At 37.0% G+C, this 17,795-nt stretch overlaps 1 long non-coding RNA gene across 1 annotated transcript; it reads right to left on the bottom strand.

Moving 5' to 3' along the window:
* Nucleotides 1-460: 460 nt before the first annotated feature.
* On the bottom strand, nt 461-15,728 carry LOC116570609. The gene is made up of 3 exons (XR_004277495.1): nt 15,713-15,728; nt 7,431-7,435; nt 461-514 (listed from the first exon to the last, which is right to left on the bottom strand). It is a non-coding gene; the product is annotated as an uncharacterized LOC116570609 (long non-coding RNA).
* Between the last annotated feature and the right edge of the window lie 2,067 nt (nt 15,729-17,795).

Raw genomic sequence — 17,795 nt, 5'->3', positions numbered from 1 at the left:
TGCAAAAGTAATTCAATGGAATACAGAAGGTCTTTTCAACAAATGATCCTGGAAAAACTGGACATCCATAGGCAAAAAGAAAGATTTTCATACCCCATCCAAATATCAATTCAAAATAGTATGTAAAATTCTAAAACTTTTAGAATACACAGGAGAATGTCAAGGATGTAGGATTAGGTGAAGACTTATTAGACATGACACCAAAAGGACAATTCATGAATGAAAAAAAATTAAAATTGAACTAAGAACTTTAGAACAGTCAAAGGCTATGTTAAGTGGCTGAAAATGCAAGCTACAGCTAGGTAGAACATATTTTCCAATTATGTATCAAACAAAAGGCTTATACCTAGAAAAGATAAAGAACTCTCAAAACTCAACAATAAAAAACAATTCAGTTTAAAAAAGTGGGCAAAAGAACAGACACTTTACCAAAGAGGAAATATGGATGGCAAACACTCATATGAAAAGATGGTTAATATCATTAGCTATTAAGGAAATGCAAAATAAAACACAACTAGATACAACTACATATCTATGAGAATAGTTGAAATTAAAAAATAGTTGTAATACCAAATGGGAGGGCATGAGAAACCATCTCTTAAGCACTACTGGTGGGAACCTAAAATGGTATAGAGACTCTAGAAAATAATTCGGCAGTTTATGACAAAATGAAACATGTACTGACCATATGACCCAGCAATCATAATCTTGAGCATTTATACTACTGAAATGAAAGCTTACATCCACACAAAATCCTGTATATAGAGTAACTTAGTAGTTTTATTCATAACAGCCTTATACTGAGAAAAATCTCAAATGCAGTTTAATGAGTAAATGGTAGAACAAACTCTGATACATCCATGTAAGAATGTTTAATAATAAAAAGGAATCAACCACAATGTGTTCAACAACATAAATGAACTTTAAAGACACTTACACTTAGTGAAAAAGGTCAGTCTTCAAAGACTGCATGCTGTATGATTCTGTTTATGTAACACTCGCAAAAACGACAAAGCTGCAGAGATGGATATCAGATTCGTGCTTGCTAGGACATAGGGACGGACTGGGGGCTGGGGAGAGGAAGGGGCAGGTGCGTGTAACAAAGAGGTAAAACAAGGAATTTCCTTCATCGTCATGGAAGAGTTCTGTGTCTTGACGGTACTGGTAGTTACATGAACATACACATGGGATAAAACTGCATGGAACTATGCACAAACGAATGAAAGTTTTAAAATGGGGAAATCTGAATAAAGTCTAGAGTCTAATTAACAATAATGTATAAATATCAATTTCCTGATTTTAATATTGTACTACATCTTTATAAGAGATTGTCAGTGGGGAAAGTTAGATGAAAGAGACATAGGATTCTACCATTTTTTTTGCAATTTCTGGTCAGTCTATAATTATTTTTAAAATGAAAATTTAGAAAAGAGAAGTTACAATTCAAAATTTACAAATATTTTATTTATATACAATTAGAGTGAATAAAAAACTTTGTAATGAAGCTCATATTGAGAAAAAATACATCATGGAGACATATATTTTCTTTGCTGCCCACTTTTTCATACCAACCTACTATCTGATTCCATTTCTTTTTTTTTATTTCTAAGAACAAAGATTTTAGAAGTGTTTGAGACTTGGGAAAACTAATATATAAATCAACCAAAATGACTAAAGAGCGTATTAAACTTTTTGTATATGATTTACCTGCACTTTGTTCAAAACCTATTGGAAAGCTTCAATTAAAGAATTAGTTAATGAAGCACCAAATAAACCATTATTTTTGTTTTTATTTAATTGTACTTATTGAAAACAACATTTCAAACTGACAAGAGTTGAAATTTATCTCTGTGTAATCTTCAAAGAAGCAAAACAAATTAAGCAATGAGAATTCTACTGGAGTGTAAGATTTAATTTGAAATTTTGTAATATACTTTGGAATAACTTGACTTGTGGCAAATCTCTGATGGAGCTCCTATTTTAATTGTGTAAGTTTATATTCTATGTTAGAATGAAATAAAGAAAGCCTACATTTTTTAACATCAGGTTCTGGCAAAATAATTGGAAGAAGCATAAATACAGATAATTGAGTTGGTTATATGTTAAATAAAATTAATTATTAAACAAAGATGCACCGAACAGTAGAACAAGACAGTACCTATGAAAATGTTTGGGTTGAAATACATGTGCATTTCAACACACAAAAATTACAACTGGAAATGTTTATATTTAGCAAACTTTTAATTTTCTTATAGAAAAAATATTATTTTCAATTAAAAATATGGCCTACAGATTAGAGGCAATGAAAATATCAAAAATTTCCAAGTTATTAACTATAAGATGCTACTTTGTAGAAGATTCCAGGCTACTTAAAAATAATAATATGCTCAGATTGAAAGATACATTCTTTAGGGAAAACATTCAGGATATAATATTAGAAACATGTGACTAAGAAGCTGGTTATAAGTATATGCTAAAATACCATGAATAATTATTTTGCATGTTATTTTAGTACTCTCATAATCAACACACATTTTTCAAAAACTGAAATTTGTAATAACTGATATGTGTTATTTTTAGTTTTAGAATATAGTTTGTGTTTGGAAGCTGTTTTTAATAGAAATGTTAATATCTACTTAGCCAAGTCATATAAATAGTTCAAAAATATATAATTTTTCTTACTTTTTGATCATTGGAATCTCAAATGTACCTCAACTTTGGGCAATATATTTTATGGTCACCCTCATAAAAGTATTCTTTTCCAGAGAAATTAACAACAATTCAGGAGCTTAGAACTGTCACATACCCAACTTCAGGAACATTCTCTTGAGGCCTACCTAACACCCGGAGAAAAACAAGGCAGGGTCAGTTCTGCAAAGAGTAGGACGTAGTCTTTGCTCGGGACATGACTCTCAAAGTCAATTTTGGTGACCACAGAAATGAAAGGAAGGAAAGGAAAGGAAAATCAAGTCAAACATTTGGAGTTAAATGACTTGGATTCTTTCCTAATGGGAATGGTTTCTAGCCTGGGACCACAGGTGAATCACTGAGTTTCTCTGAGCTTCAGTTTCTCCATATACGAAACGGGGATGGTACCAACAGCTGATGAGCCAGGAGTGCCAGCAAAGGGTACATGTGAAAGTGCCTGGGAAACCAGGAAGTCCAGGCAACCTCTGACTTAAGGCAGTCAGCAAAAGCAGGGAATAGACCTCCAAGAATCAAACAGGGAAGAGGTAAGAGCTCTTGGAACAGCCTATGGCTGCCTGGAGCAGGTTAGACAAAAAATGGAGGGAGTGGGCAGAGAGAATGTCTAGGATTTAGTCAGTCCTTCTAACTAGACCTTTGTTTTGGTAGTCTGACCTTTACAGCAGTGCTAGTCGTCTTGTGCTAAGCCAAGAGCTTCCATATCCATTCATGCCTGTTTTCCTTGTCCACCTATTCATCTACCACAGCTCAGCTGCCCCTCATCCCTAGTCTATAAACTACAGAACTCTATGACATGTTACAAAAATGCTCATGTGACAATGTGCTCTTCCTCCCTACTCCCGGGCATCTGTCCACCCTAAAGTGGCCGATATGGGCAGAACCCAGCAGGATGGACCCTCCACCATAATGCAGATCAGATGCTGACTGGCTTGGCCATGTTCTGGTGAAAGATCCCTTCTACAAGGGTGTCTTGTGTCCCATACTGCTGCAGTCTTTTCTGTGGGATTCATAACTTGAGCTTTGTTAGTTCCCAAGGATTAAATCACAGAGGCATGATGTTAAACCTTCCCAAGTTAAATAGAACCATGTTCCAGGGTTGATGTGCGTTGGTTTCAAAGTTTTGGGATTTACGGTTGGTTACATTTGCTGGGAGCCTTCTACTCTTACTTTTCAATCCTACCTAACCTGCTATCACTACCCGCAGCCCCAGCAGCCTGCTTCTCTGAGGTCTCAAACCAGCTTCCCTTCCTTAAGCCCTGCCCATCTTTTGTGATTTTCTCAGAAGTTGGGGCCCTTCTGACATTGGCATTCAACCTTCTCCCAAAGCTCTTTTTAGAACAGACTTCCACAAAAACCTGTTAAAGATTCATACAAAGGAAAATAAGCAGGGGAACAAATAAAATATCAGCACCTACAGTGGCTTGAACATTGCCCAAGTCAGAATAAAATGGTGGAGAAGCTCCCCGCCTTTATTTACAAATCCAGAGTTGCAAAGAATTCAGCAGAACCCTGAAACCATGCATTTTGAAGTCCAACCAACTCAGTTCAAATTTGACCTAATTTCTACTGATTTGCGAGATGTTGCACAAGTCCCTTTTCTCCCCTGGGCTTCAACTTCGTACCTGTCAAATGAGAATGAGAACTATGGCAACTTTATCACAATGACATGAGGATGGACTGAAAGTACATGCAAGGGACCAAACATGGAGCCTGTAGAGAGTAAGTCCTCAAAGAAAGTACTCAATAATTAATATTATAAAGTATTTAATCCACTCAATGAAGTATTATAAATCTTACAATTCACTGAGGCCCCTGAGAAGGTAAATGACTTGTTTAAGACCACACATTACAATTCTGAGTTAATAGCAGATCGTAAACTGCCACCAGGCATTCTTTTCAGTTAGCATCTACTGAGTCTCCTTTGTGCTAGGCACCACGCTAAGAGCTAGGGCAAGGTTAGCAGCTTCGGTGAGCTAAGACATTATTTAAGGGACAAGAGTCCTAAGTACAAATAATCAAAATTTAATAAAAGTAAAAGAAGTAGATAGAAGAGAAGTAACTAGAGTGATTCTTTCTCAGATAAAGTGAGTCTTACGGTAAAGTTGGTAAGAGACTTACTTTGGAAGTTTACACAGGCAGAGTGTAAAAAAAAATGGCATTCTAGGAAGAACAAAGCACATGCAAATATATGCAAAGTACAAGGAGGTCTGCAACTGCATGGTCCAGATGACAAAGCTTTCTTAGCTTAATTAATTAACTAAACCCCTCCAAGCAGAAAGTACGAGATGGAATTGGAGGCAGCGACCTGCTGAGGTGCCCCGGAGCTCACCCTCCTCCCCTCGACATACACTCACCATGGGAAGTGAAACCAAATCAGAACTTGTAGAAAAAACGTCGAGAATCCAATTATCATGAGGAACAGATATTACCTGGGAAGTAACAAGGATGTTGATCTAGGCTCTCTCTAACAGTAATCTATCCTACACATCAGTCCAGAAAGAGACACTGCAATTACAAGTCAAAACAAGCTCAAAGCAGCACTGAAGATTCACTTGCAAAAAAGAGCTGAACGTTGGGAGTTGGGGGGTTTGGGTGACATGATCCCTCCCTCCTGCCTCGCTTTTCTGTGGCTTTCTGCTTCCCATCCTCGAGGTCTGAGGTCTCAGTGTCACCAGCTCTGACAGTCTCTCTCTCTCTAATCAAATTGCACAAAGACTACCTCAATACACACATATTGATTGTACCATATCGCCATGCATATTTCCTTCCATAAAACTTTTTTTCCTTCCATAAAACTTATCCAGCTCTGGATAACTCTGGGGGCGCCTGGGTGGCTCACTGGATTAAGCTTCTGCCTCTGGCTCAGGTCATGATCTCAGGGTCCTGGGATCGAGCCCCACATTGGTCTCTCTGCTCAGCAGGGAGCCTGCTTCCCCCTCTCTCTCTGCCTGCTGCTCTGCTTGCTTGTGATCTCTCTCTCTCTGGGTCAAATAAATAAATAAAATCTTTAAAAAAAAAAACTTATCCAACTCTGTAATTATATTTTTATGGGTTCAGTTGTTTATTTTGATATTTCCTACTAGCTTGTGACTTTTGTGAAAGCAGTGACATTATTAGTCTCAGGAGCATTGCTTCCCCAACATCCGGCCCAGTGCCCAGCATACAGAGTATTCAAGATGTATTTGTCGAATGAAGGGACAGTGTTTTGTAGGAAGGACAGAGCAGGATAGAAGATCTCCATCTCCACAACCTGGTACCAGAGGTGACTCTTAGAGTCATGCATAACTGGGCTTGAATCCTACTTCTTTCAAATATGACCTCTTTGCCCTAGGGCAAAGTGCTTATCTTTTGGGTACCTACCTCAAACTCCTCATCTTCTTTTTTTTTTTTTTAACTTATTTACTTGACAGAAAGAGAGATCACAAATATGCAGAAAGGCAGGCAGAGAGAGAGGGGGAAGCAGGCTCCCTGATGAGCAGAGAGCCTGCCCGATATGGGGCTCAATCCCAGGACCCTGGATCATGACCTGAGCTGAAGGCAGACGCTTAAACCACTGAACCACCCAGGCGCCCCAAACTCCTCATTTCTAAAATAAGGGCAATAATGCTTATAGAAGGTTCGTAGATAGACAAGAGATTATTTAAATCATTTACAATCATCAGGTCTGTACTCAATCACCTCCTTTTAAATCTTCGCCTGTCCAAACCTCAATCTTTTTTTTCTTTTCTTTATTCTTTAAAACATCTTAACTTTATTTTATTTGTTTCAGTGTTCCGAGATTCATAATCTTAAGTATCACCTTGTGTTTTCTAACACGACTGATTTTAGGGGAAGAGAAGGGGTGAGACAAGAATCCCTAAAAGGACAACTGGAACACAGGGACACAACATGGGAGAGTAATTTCACTTAGGACCAGCCCTGGGAATAATCATACGATCCACGTCTCTGAAACTTTTCAGGTTCCTCCTAGGGAAAAAGTTGGTATGTGAGGGGGGACAGTTTTCACGGAACCCTGGGCGGTTATTGACACCTGGCCATATTGAAACTGATCAAAGAAACCAAACATACGACCCTCCAGTGTCCTTCTTACAATTCAGCTTCCTGCCTTGTTAAACACTACCATTAGTCTTGGACGCTCACTCTGGTTCACCCCAACTTCATCTACTGATTGTAAGAGGACACTCCTTGGTAACTGAGCAGGTGGTACTTGATGCCGAGGATGCATGAAAGGAAATAGTATTTATCCCTGCAGTCACGTCCCCATTAATCATCTGGACAAGACACGGAGATCAGATGCATTTTTCTCTGTTAACAAGCAAAGACAAGGAGGTCTGTGGGGCTATCTGTAACCAGAACGAGGTGAGTGAAGCCGTAAGCAACTCACGGTGGGTTGTTTTAACGTTCATATGGTGCCCTCACCACACACCTACACACGCCCTTGCTGAAAAGTTTTCATTCACTTGTAACACTGCCTACATTGTTCCCGCTTGACCGAGTCTGACAATGACCACTGCTTTTGGAAAGGTTTTCTTCTCTGCTAGCGCCTTCTGTGGTCACCTGTAACAGAGGATGACAAACACCCTTCCCTCTTCTTCTCCCCTGACCCCAAGCTCTCCTGGTTCCACCCAAAAAAAGTGTTTCCATCATGAGAAATTTTTTTTTTGAATTAAACAAACAAAACAAAACAAAATTTTTTTTAAAAAAAGGCACCGTGACCACAGAACTGTGACTAATATTGGAATTTAGCAAGAAGTCAGCTCTGGTTTCATGAGGCTACACTAAGACTTTGGGAACATTCTGCTACTAAAGCTTATGATGAATGACTGCAGGAAGAAAGGATTGCTATTTCTTGGGCCCTCTTCTCTTTCAGTGTCGGTTTCATGCCACTGGTAATGGGGAGTGACGGGGAGGCATGCGGCAAATTGTCCCCTTGACTGACAACGATAAGCTACTATCATATCAGTTCTGGCATCAGAAAGCTTCTGGGTTGTGGCTCAGTTTGATTCAAAAAGGGGAGGAAGGGGGCAATCAGGAGAAAATTATAAATCATTCCACTTTGTCTATGTTTAGAATGACTCCATCAACTCCCGAAAGGTTAAGCAGTGTACACCTAGTAATAAAAAGAAATTTAATCCTCTGTGTTTGAGCCAATTCACTTTTGGTAATTTTTTCTGTATAATTTCAAACTTTCAGATAAGCTGTAAGGAAGATACAAAGAATTTATGTATCTCTCTTCCGGATTCAACAAAAATCACATTTTCTTCCATTTGCAGTATCATTTGCTAGCTTGTGTTATGTATGTGTGCCTGTGTGTGTGTGTGTGTGTGTGTGTGTGTGTGTTTGATTTCTTAAACCATTTAAAAGAAACTTGTATAAATCATGCCCATAACCTTAAATATTTTGGCATTATTTCTTTCTTTTTTAATAGAGAGCAGAGAAAGAGTGTGCATGCATGCAGGGGCAGAGGGGCAGAGGGAGAGGGAGGGGGAAAATCCTACACAAAATCCTTGTCCAACACAGAACCCATTGCAGGGTTCAATCTCACAACCCTGAGATCACGACCTGACCTGAAATCAAGATTCAGACACTCAACCCACTGCACCACACAGGTGCCCTGACTTTGGCATGCATTTCTTAAGAATAAGAACATTTGCTTACTTGACCACAGTTCATTCATCAGAATCAGTGTATTTTAAGAGTGTTATATTACTATTATCTAATCCACAGATCATATTCAAATTTTACAGTTGCTTCAATTTTTCCCCCATGCAAAATCCAATCTCCTCATTCACTCCATTTAGTTGTCCTGTTTCTTTACTGTCTTTTCATCTGAAAAAGTCCTTCTGTTTTCCTCTGTATTTTGTGACCTTAGCACTTCTAAAAGCACAGGCCAATTATTTTATAGAGTCTTCCTACATTCCTGTATATCTGTGTTCTGTATATGTTATGAAAAACATGCATTATATAATTTTGCCAGAAGAGTTCAGAAGTATCGCTGGAAAAGAGAGGGAAAAGGCTCTGGAACCCACAGAAAACCAGTGAGCTAGTTCTAACTCCTGCAGCCCTAAATGAAAACACTTCCTAACCTAAAGGACACAGATGTGTTCCTCGGTGGAATGTTTCTTCTGTGGTAGAGCCAAACTCATCCTGGACGAAAGTTAAAAAGCATGTTTCAAGAGGATCAAACGGAGTCTAAATAAATGGGTTTCAAAACAAACTCCAACAATATTTAAAAAGAATACAAAAGACATAGCACCCAACATAGGAAATTCAGACATTTTTCATCCAACAAAAAATTATCAATATATAAAGAAGTAGAAAAATATGACCCACATCAGGAGAAACAAACAACAAATAGGCCCAGAAATAACACAGGTGATACAGTTGGCAGAACAAAGGTGTTAAACAGAGAAATGTAAGATAAGAATGTTCATAAATAAAAAAATATATTATATATACATAATGTAAATAATATATACAATAGGTTAAAATGTGATAATAAACAATAAAATATAATTAACATTATATTAAACACTATAGAGGAAAAGTTGGTAAGACATAGCAATAGAAACAATCCACAATGAAACAGAGATTAAAGAGACTGAACAGAACATCAATAATCCTGTGGGACAATAACACACATTCTAACAAATGTGTGACTGGAGGCCAAAGGAAGTAGGGAAGAAAAAAATATTTGAATAAATGATGACCTACATTTTTCCACTTTGAAGAAAACCAGAAACGCACAGATCCAAAATAGTCAACAAACTCCAAGCAGAAAAAACATAAAGAAATTCTCAGTAAGGCATATCACAGCCAATTTTTTCTAATGTTTTTTTTTAATTTATTTGACAGAGAGAGAGAACATGCACACAAGCAAGGAAGTGGCAGACAGAGGGACAAGGAGAAGCAGGCCCCACACAGAGCAGACCCGTAATGGACTGAGCCACCCAGGCACCCCTAGAAATGTACTTTTGTATGGTTATTACCCTGATGTGAAGTGATGTAATATGTTAAACAGGAGATGAATAATATAAACCCCAGACCAATCACTAAAAAATAATACCAAAATATACCTATATATTTAACAAATAAACAAATAAAAAGCGCTATCTCCACTTTTTTGAGCAGCCACGATATTTCAACATTCTCACCACCCAGTGGAAACAGAAGTACCATTGCAACAAGCTCAAAGGAGTAGATCTGCTTCACAGTTGGTGCTACAAAGGGTTCCACACAGGGGCCATCTCGGATTCTGCTCCAGTGTGGTCTCTCCCAACATCACTTCTGACCATCCTGAAGGCTGATGTGGCACTCAGTGCGCTCTCCAAGTCCGAGACTGGCAAGCTGGGGAAACACAGGTTCTCGGAGGGAAGCATACCGCTCTCTGAAGACGGGACCATCCTAAGCCCAAGAAGACCCAAGCTGGCCTTTCTCCTCTTCCCGGGAAACCCAGCTCTTCCAAGGACCTTGAGGAAACCAGCAAAGAATCCAGCCTCTGGGCAGACCTCGAGACTCTCTTCTTCCCCCAACTCCCAGTCAACCGGTGACTCACTCCTGGCTGCCGTGAGCTCGTGAATGGCCTCTCTCCACTAGCCCCCACCTAGGAGCACCGGTGTTAGCTACCTCATGGGAACTGGCCAGCCGGCTGGCTGGCTAGCCAGACTGAGCCCCAGTCCCTTCCTCAAAGTATTTTTTTGAAGTGGTTGAATTGCAGAAATGGGTATCTGGAGGGTTGGAGGGGTGGTGGGATTGGGGAGAAGGCGAGGAAGGTTCACTGGCTGGTGCCTCTTATCTCTGCAGAGAAGCCACTGATGGCCACTCAGCCTTATAAAGCAGGGTTTGGTTTCTAACTTCAAAAAAAAAAATGTATAAGTATGTATATATATGTGTATGTATATTATACATACACATATATACCACAAACTAACAAAGGAAATAAAATGGAATTATAAAAATATTCAATTTGTGCCAAAGAAACAGAAAAACTAAGGATAGAACAGCCATTAAAAACAAACAGAAATCTTAGAGTTGAAAAATACAGTAACTAAACTGAAGAATTCAATAAGGAGTTTCAAAAGATTCAGCCACATGGAAAAAAGAATCAGAGTCCTAGAAAATAGGACATTGGAAATTAGCCAATCAGAGGAGTAAGAAGAAAAAAGAATGAAAAAAAAGTAAAGAAAACCTACATGAATTATGGGACAAAATAAAAGACTATTCACATTATGGGAATTCCAGGGGAAGAGGAAGGAACAGAATGGATATGTCAAAAAATAATGGCTGAAAATTCTGCAAGCCTGAGGAGGGAAATAGATATCAAATCTATGAGGCCTAAAGGATCCCAAACAGGCTGAATTTGAACAGGATACACCAAGACACATTATCATTACAGTGTCAAAAGTTATAGACAAAGGAAGAATTGACCGAGCAGCAAGAGAAAAAAGAGAAGTTACATTTAAGGTAACCCTCGTGAGACTACAAGCAGATTTCTCAACAGAAACTTTGTAGACCAGAAGAGACTGGAATGACATATTCAAAATATATAAAAGAAAATAACTACCAACCAAGAAGTCTATCCTGAAAAAGCTGTCAGAAACAAAGGAAGGATAAAGGCTTTCCTGAACAAACAAAGGATGAGGGAATTCATTAACACCAGACCTGCCTTACAACAAATACTACAGGAAGTTCTTTTAGTACAAGTTAAACAGTGCTAATTAACATCATAAAAACATAAAAAGGTAGCATAAATCTCACAGGTAATGGTAAATACATAGTTATAGTTAGATTCTGCTGTAAAATAGTGGTGCATAATTCACTTACAACTGTAGTTTAGAAGTGTCAAAAGTGAACACAGTGGGCATCTGGGTGGCTCAGTGGGTTAAGCCTCTGCCTTCGGCTCAGGTCATAATCTCGGGGTCCTGGGATCGAGCTCCACATCGGGCTCTCTGTTCAGTGGGGAGCCTGCTTCCCCCCTCTCTCTCTGCCTGCTTCTCTGCCTACTTGTGATTGCTCACTCTGTCAAATAAATAAGTAAAATATTAAATAAATAAATAAATAAATAAAATAAAAGTGAACACAGTAGAAGTAATAATAACAACCTATTACTGGGTACACATATAAAAATACGTAAATTATAAAGACAATAAATTAAAATGTTAGAGGTAGTAAAAGTATAACATTTACAAATTTGAGTGAAGTTTTTATTAGTTTAAAATAGTTTGTTATAAAAAAATAAAATAGTGTTTTAAGTTGAAAATATTTTATATTAGCTGCAAGAGAGAATCCTATATTAATTACACAAAAGAACATGATAAAGAAGTCAAAACATACTGCTACCAAAAGACTTCAAAACACATACACACACACACACACACACACACACACACACACACACGTGACAGCAGGATAAGAAACAAGGAAAAATGGATCTACAAAACAATCAGAAAATACATTTTTAAAATTGCAATAGTAGGGCACCTGGTTGGCTCAGTTGGTTAAGTGTCCATCTCTTGATTTGAGCTTAGGACATAATCTTGAGGTGGTGAGACTAAGCCCTATGTGGGCTGAGCATGGAGTCTGCTTAAGATTCTCTGTCTCCCTCTCACTCTGCTCCACACCCCCTCATGCGTGTGACCTCTCTTTCTCTTTCTTTCTCCCTCTACCTCCCTTTCTCGCTCTCAAAAAAGAAGAAAAATGGCAATAGTAAGTCCTTACTCATCAATATTACTTCAAATGCAAATGGATTAAATTATCAAATTAAAAGACATAGAATAGTGGAATGGATTTAAAATTTTAAAAAGATCTAATAATATGCTGTCTTTAAGAGACTCACTTTAACCTACAAGAGACATACACAAACTGAGAGCAAAGAGATGGGAAAAAAAAAAAAACAAAAACAAACATTTCAAGCAAATGGTAACCAAAAAAGCAGGGGTAGGTATACTTACATCAGGTACTATAGACTTTAACTAAAAATGATAAAAAGAGACAAAAAGGTGATGATAGTGATGATATAATAGGTGAGTAAAGACATCAAGAGGGGCATCTGGGTGGCTCAGTGGGTTAAGCCTCTGCCTTTGGCTCAGGTCATGATCTCAGGGTCCTAGGACTGAGCCCTGCATTAGGCTCTCTGCTCAACAGGGAGCCTGCACCCATCTGGCCGCCCTCTCTCTCTGCCTGCCTCTCTGCCTACTTGTGATCTCTGTCTGTCAAATAAATAAATAAAATCTTTTTAAAAAAAGACATCAAGAAAATATGTAAATATTTATGTGTCCAACTTAGAAACACCTAAAAACATAAAGCAAAAGCTAACAAAACTAAACAGAGAAATGAGCAGCAGTACAATAAGAAAGAACAGCTAGTAAACCCAAAGTAAGCAGGAAGAAGGAAATTTTTTTAAAAAGCAGAGCAGAAGTCAATGAAATAGAAAACAAGATAAAATAGATAACACTAACGAATTAAAAACTTGGTTCTAAAGATCACTGAACTGGATAAACCTCTAGCAAGCCAATAATGAATAACAGAAAGAAGATGTGATTAAAAATGTCAGGAACAAGAGAAAGGACATCACTATCCATTTTATCTATGTTAAAATTTTAATTAGGGAATATTATGAACAATTTTTTAAAAGAAACCCAGCAACTTGATGAAACAGACAAATTCCTTCAAAGATGCCAGCTACCAAAGGTCAACACAAAACAAGAAGGCAACCTGAAAAGTCTACACCTAATAAAGAAATTGAATTCATCATTTTTAAACTTCCCAAAAAGAAAACTCTGAGAACAGATGCCTTCACTAGTATATCATCTAAAACATTTAAATAAGAAAAATGCAAATTTCAGTCAAACTATTCTAGCAAATGCCACAGAAGGAAATCTTTTCAACTCACTGATGAGACCACCATTGCCTTGACACCAAAACCAAAAAAATTACAGGAAAATAAGTGAACAGTATCCCTCTTGAATATATAGGCAAAAAACTTTTAACAAAAATTAAGCAAACTGAGCCCATCCCAGTAATTCAAAGTAGGTTTAACATTTGGAAGTCCATCAGTATAATTCCCCACATTAAGAAACATAAAAAGAAAATACATAAAAATGACCTAATAGATTCATAAAATGGACTGGAAAAAATTAAACATTTATGATTAAAAAAAAAACCTTTTCAGCATAGGAATAAAGGAGAACTTTCTCAATCTGATAAAGGGCATCCACAAATAACCTACAGTTAATATTATACTTAATGGATAAAGACTGAATGTGTTCCCTCTTAGATAAAGAACAAGAGAAGGATGTCTGTTCTCATTATTACCATTCAGCATTATGCTCTAAATTATGGCCAGAGCAATAAAGGAAGAATGAATGAATGAATCAATCAATCAATGAATAGATAAGTAAATGGAATATATATTGAAAAGAAAGAATTCAAACTGTCTTTGTTCACATGAGGACACATTTATCTATGTAAAATATCCTAAGGAATTTCCATAGAGGATCCCAGAAATGATGTCAGGTTCATAAGATTATAGTGTACTAGATAAATATTTAACAACTTCTACTTATTAGCCACAAATAATCAGAATTAGAATTTTAAGAAATACCATTTACATTAAAATTAAATATGAAATAAAAGGAATATATTTAATAAAATATGTATAAGTCATACTTATTGAAAATTATAAAATATTGCTGTGAAAAATTAAAGAAAACAAAGGCAGAGCTAAATTATTTTCATTATCAGGTGATTTTTTTTTATTTTTAAGATCGCTGTTTTCTCCAAATTGATCTATAGATTCAGTGCATTGCCCAACAAAATCCTAACTATATTTTGTAATGATTTGAAAGCTAATGCTAAAACTTATATGGAAATCCAAGGGATCCAGAATAGACAAACTAATTTTAAAATTAGAAATAAAGTTGAAAGACTCATGATACTTTCAATACTTAATCTAAAGCTACATTAAGTAAGATGGCATGGTATTTGCCTAATGCATACAGATCAATAAAACAGAAAGCCCAGAAATAAATCCACACATATGTTGACAACTGGATTTAGCAATGTGCCAAAATAAGTCAACCGGAAAAGGATTTTGTTTTCAACAAATTGCATTGGAATGACTGTACCTTTATATTAAAATAAATTAAACTTCACCTCATATAATAACTCAGAATAGATCATACACCTAAATAAAAGAGTTAAGAGCTCAAAATTTATAGAAGAAAACAGAAAAAACTTTTAGAATAAAATAGAAAAAACTGTGAAACTTTGGGTTAGGCAGAGATCTTAAACAGGACACAAAAAGCATGAAATATAAAAGAAGAGTTAATGAATTATACATCATCAAAATTAGAAAGTATACTCTTCAAATATATTAAGACAATAAATGGTAGACCAGTTAAATAGATAGATAGGTGTTTTTAAAATATATATACTTTATAAAGTGCTTGTATTCAGAATCTATAAAGAACTCTTACAACACAATAATAAGACAAACAATTCATTAAAACTTTGGACAAAAGATTTGAACAGACACTCTATAGTCTGATTAGCGGGTGGCAAATAAGCATATGAAAATAGGCCAAACATCACCAGTCATTAAGAAAATGCTAATAAAACTATAATGAGATACCACACCCATTCATTAGATATGGCTAAAATTTAACATATTGACTATCAAATGTCACGATGAGGGGCAACTGAAACTGAAAGTAGTCTACATCACAAATGAGAATGAGTAACAGGAAAGCAATTTAGAAAATAATCTGAAAGTTTCTTACAAATTTAAGCACACCCTTACCATAAAACCTAGTAATTCCACATGCAGGCATTTCCTCAAGAGAAATGTATGTATACATTCACACAAAGACTTGTGTCTACATGGTGTTCTCAGTTTTATTCCCAATACCAAGACACTGGAATAAACTCAAATGGCCATCGACTTGTGAATGTATACTCAATGGTGCCATGATCAAATGGGATCATCCCATCATCAATAAAAAGGTACAGGGTGCCTGGGTGGCTCAGTGGGTTGGGCCACTGCCTTTGGCTCAGGTCATGATCTCAGGGTCCTGGGATCGGGCCCCGCATCGGGCTCCTTGCTCAGTGGGGAGCCTGCTTCTCTTCTCTGCCTCTGCCTGCCTCTCTGCCTGCTTGTGATCTCTGTCTCTCTCTCTCTCTCTGTCAAATAAATAAATAAATAAAATCTTTTTAAAAAATCAAAATAAAAAAATAAAATAAAAAGGTACAAACAAATGATGCTTTCAGCAATATGGACGAATCTCAGAAAGATAATTCTAAGTTGAAAAAAATCCAGACACAAAAGACTACATACTGTATGATACCATTAGTTTAAAATTTTAGAAAAGGCGAAACTCTAGGAAAGGAAAGGGGGGGGAAAAAACAGTGATTGTCAGAGATCGGGGGTAGTAGAAGGCCTGTAACTACAAAGGAGGAACCAGGGAATGATGAAAATATTCTGTAACCTCATAGGAGAGGTGCTGAGCTAACTTTCTACATTTGTCAAAACTCACTGAATCACATACTTTAAATTGATGAGCTGTGTTATGGGTAAATTATACCTCAAGAAATCTAACAAAAATAACTGTCTTTATCCATGAGTAACAGAATTTGTATCTTGTGCATGTGTGTGCGTGTGTTTGTATAAAATAGTTGAACTAAACCTCAGAGGTAAAAAAAAAAAAAAAATTGAATCACATTGTCAGATGTTTAGACCTTGCTATAAATTAAAAAAAAAAATGTTGCTAATTAGAAATATTTGAGGTCATTTAAGCAGTTAAAAAACACAATTCATAACTTCATCACACAAACAATATTCTAAAATTTGTTTTTGACTATGCTAAATCTGTCTGAGATACTACAAAAATAGAGTGAAGGAGAAAGGAACTGAGATTCTAAGTGAAAACTGTGTACTTAGTTCTTTCAATGTCTTTGCCACCTCATTTAATCTTCCCAAGAACTCCAAAGGTCAGTAGAGCTGTCACTTCAAGGATATCAAGCAGCTAGAGACATGGAAGTGATTCAAGTTCAAGTCAATTTGACTCTAAGGCCTCCCATCCAGCCCTTATTTTCTATACCCAGGAAGATGGAGTTTTATTACAAATTCCTAGAGGATCTGACAGATAAATCTACATTTAGAGCCTTCCAAACGCCCCCCAGTAAAGATTAGCCTTTTCTATGTTCCATTTTCCAAGGATCACATTGGTACTTTGGCATATCTCATTTAAATCACTTAGTGATCCAATGGGTTAAAAATCATTATCAACACCATTGTGCAGATGAAAAGAGGTAGGTTCATAATGAAATGAACTCTGTGTTCTTTCTAAATCTGCCTACTTTCGTAACTGATCCTCAGTAGATGTAGGGTCTGTAATTTTCTATTAGAAGCAGCAGACAGCGGTTTCTATGACTATGAGTCAAACACTTAAAAGTCCTACGCATGTCCAACATGGCGACTCCTCTGTGCTGAAGCCGCCCCTGGTTCCCAGCCTCTGCTGAGCGGCTCTCTTCACTTCCTTCCTGCTATCACAATCCTCTTTCCTTTCTCCTTGTATTTTTTCCAAGTACAGAAAATCAGGATTCTGCCCAGCCTGTCTCTTGCCAATGTTTATTGGATAGCCGGCTCTTCCTTCTTTCTGTCTTTAATGTTTCCCATTCAACAGTAGCATTGGTTGATGGCACTATGTCACCGCTAGAACTTCCTACCTTTTGGAAACTCTTGGTCTTCTCCTAGGTTCTGGACTCTTGCAGGCTGATGATAGTGGAAATCTATTTTACGGAGTGGTGAAGACCTAAAATCAGGGCATAAGAAAATAATTTGTATAATATCAAATTTTCTCATAGAAAATTCTTAGAAGAGGATCACACTGCAAGCAAATGGACAACTTTCCAGTACATTCTCAGGGTTATCTTCGGAAAAGAAATCACCACTACCTTGGTTGAGCTGAGGCTGTACTAGTTGCTTCCATTAAGGGACCATTCCACACACAAACACATATCTGTTTATTTAATGACCAGAGTTACTTTTTGTGTGGCAAGAAGATCTCACTAAGAATGTTACATGGGTTTTG

This window comes from Mustela erminea, chromosome 12, assembly GCF_009829155.1.
Source record: "Mustela erminea isolate mMusErm1 chromosome 12, mMusErm1.Pri, whole genome shotgun sequence".
In the NCBI taxonomy this organism is placed as follows: Eukaryota; Metazoa; Chordata; class Mammalia; order Carnivora; family Mustelidae; genus Mustela; species Mustela erminea.
This window is presented reverse-complemented; position numbering and strand designations above follow the sequence as displayed.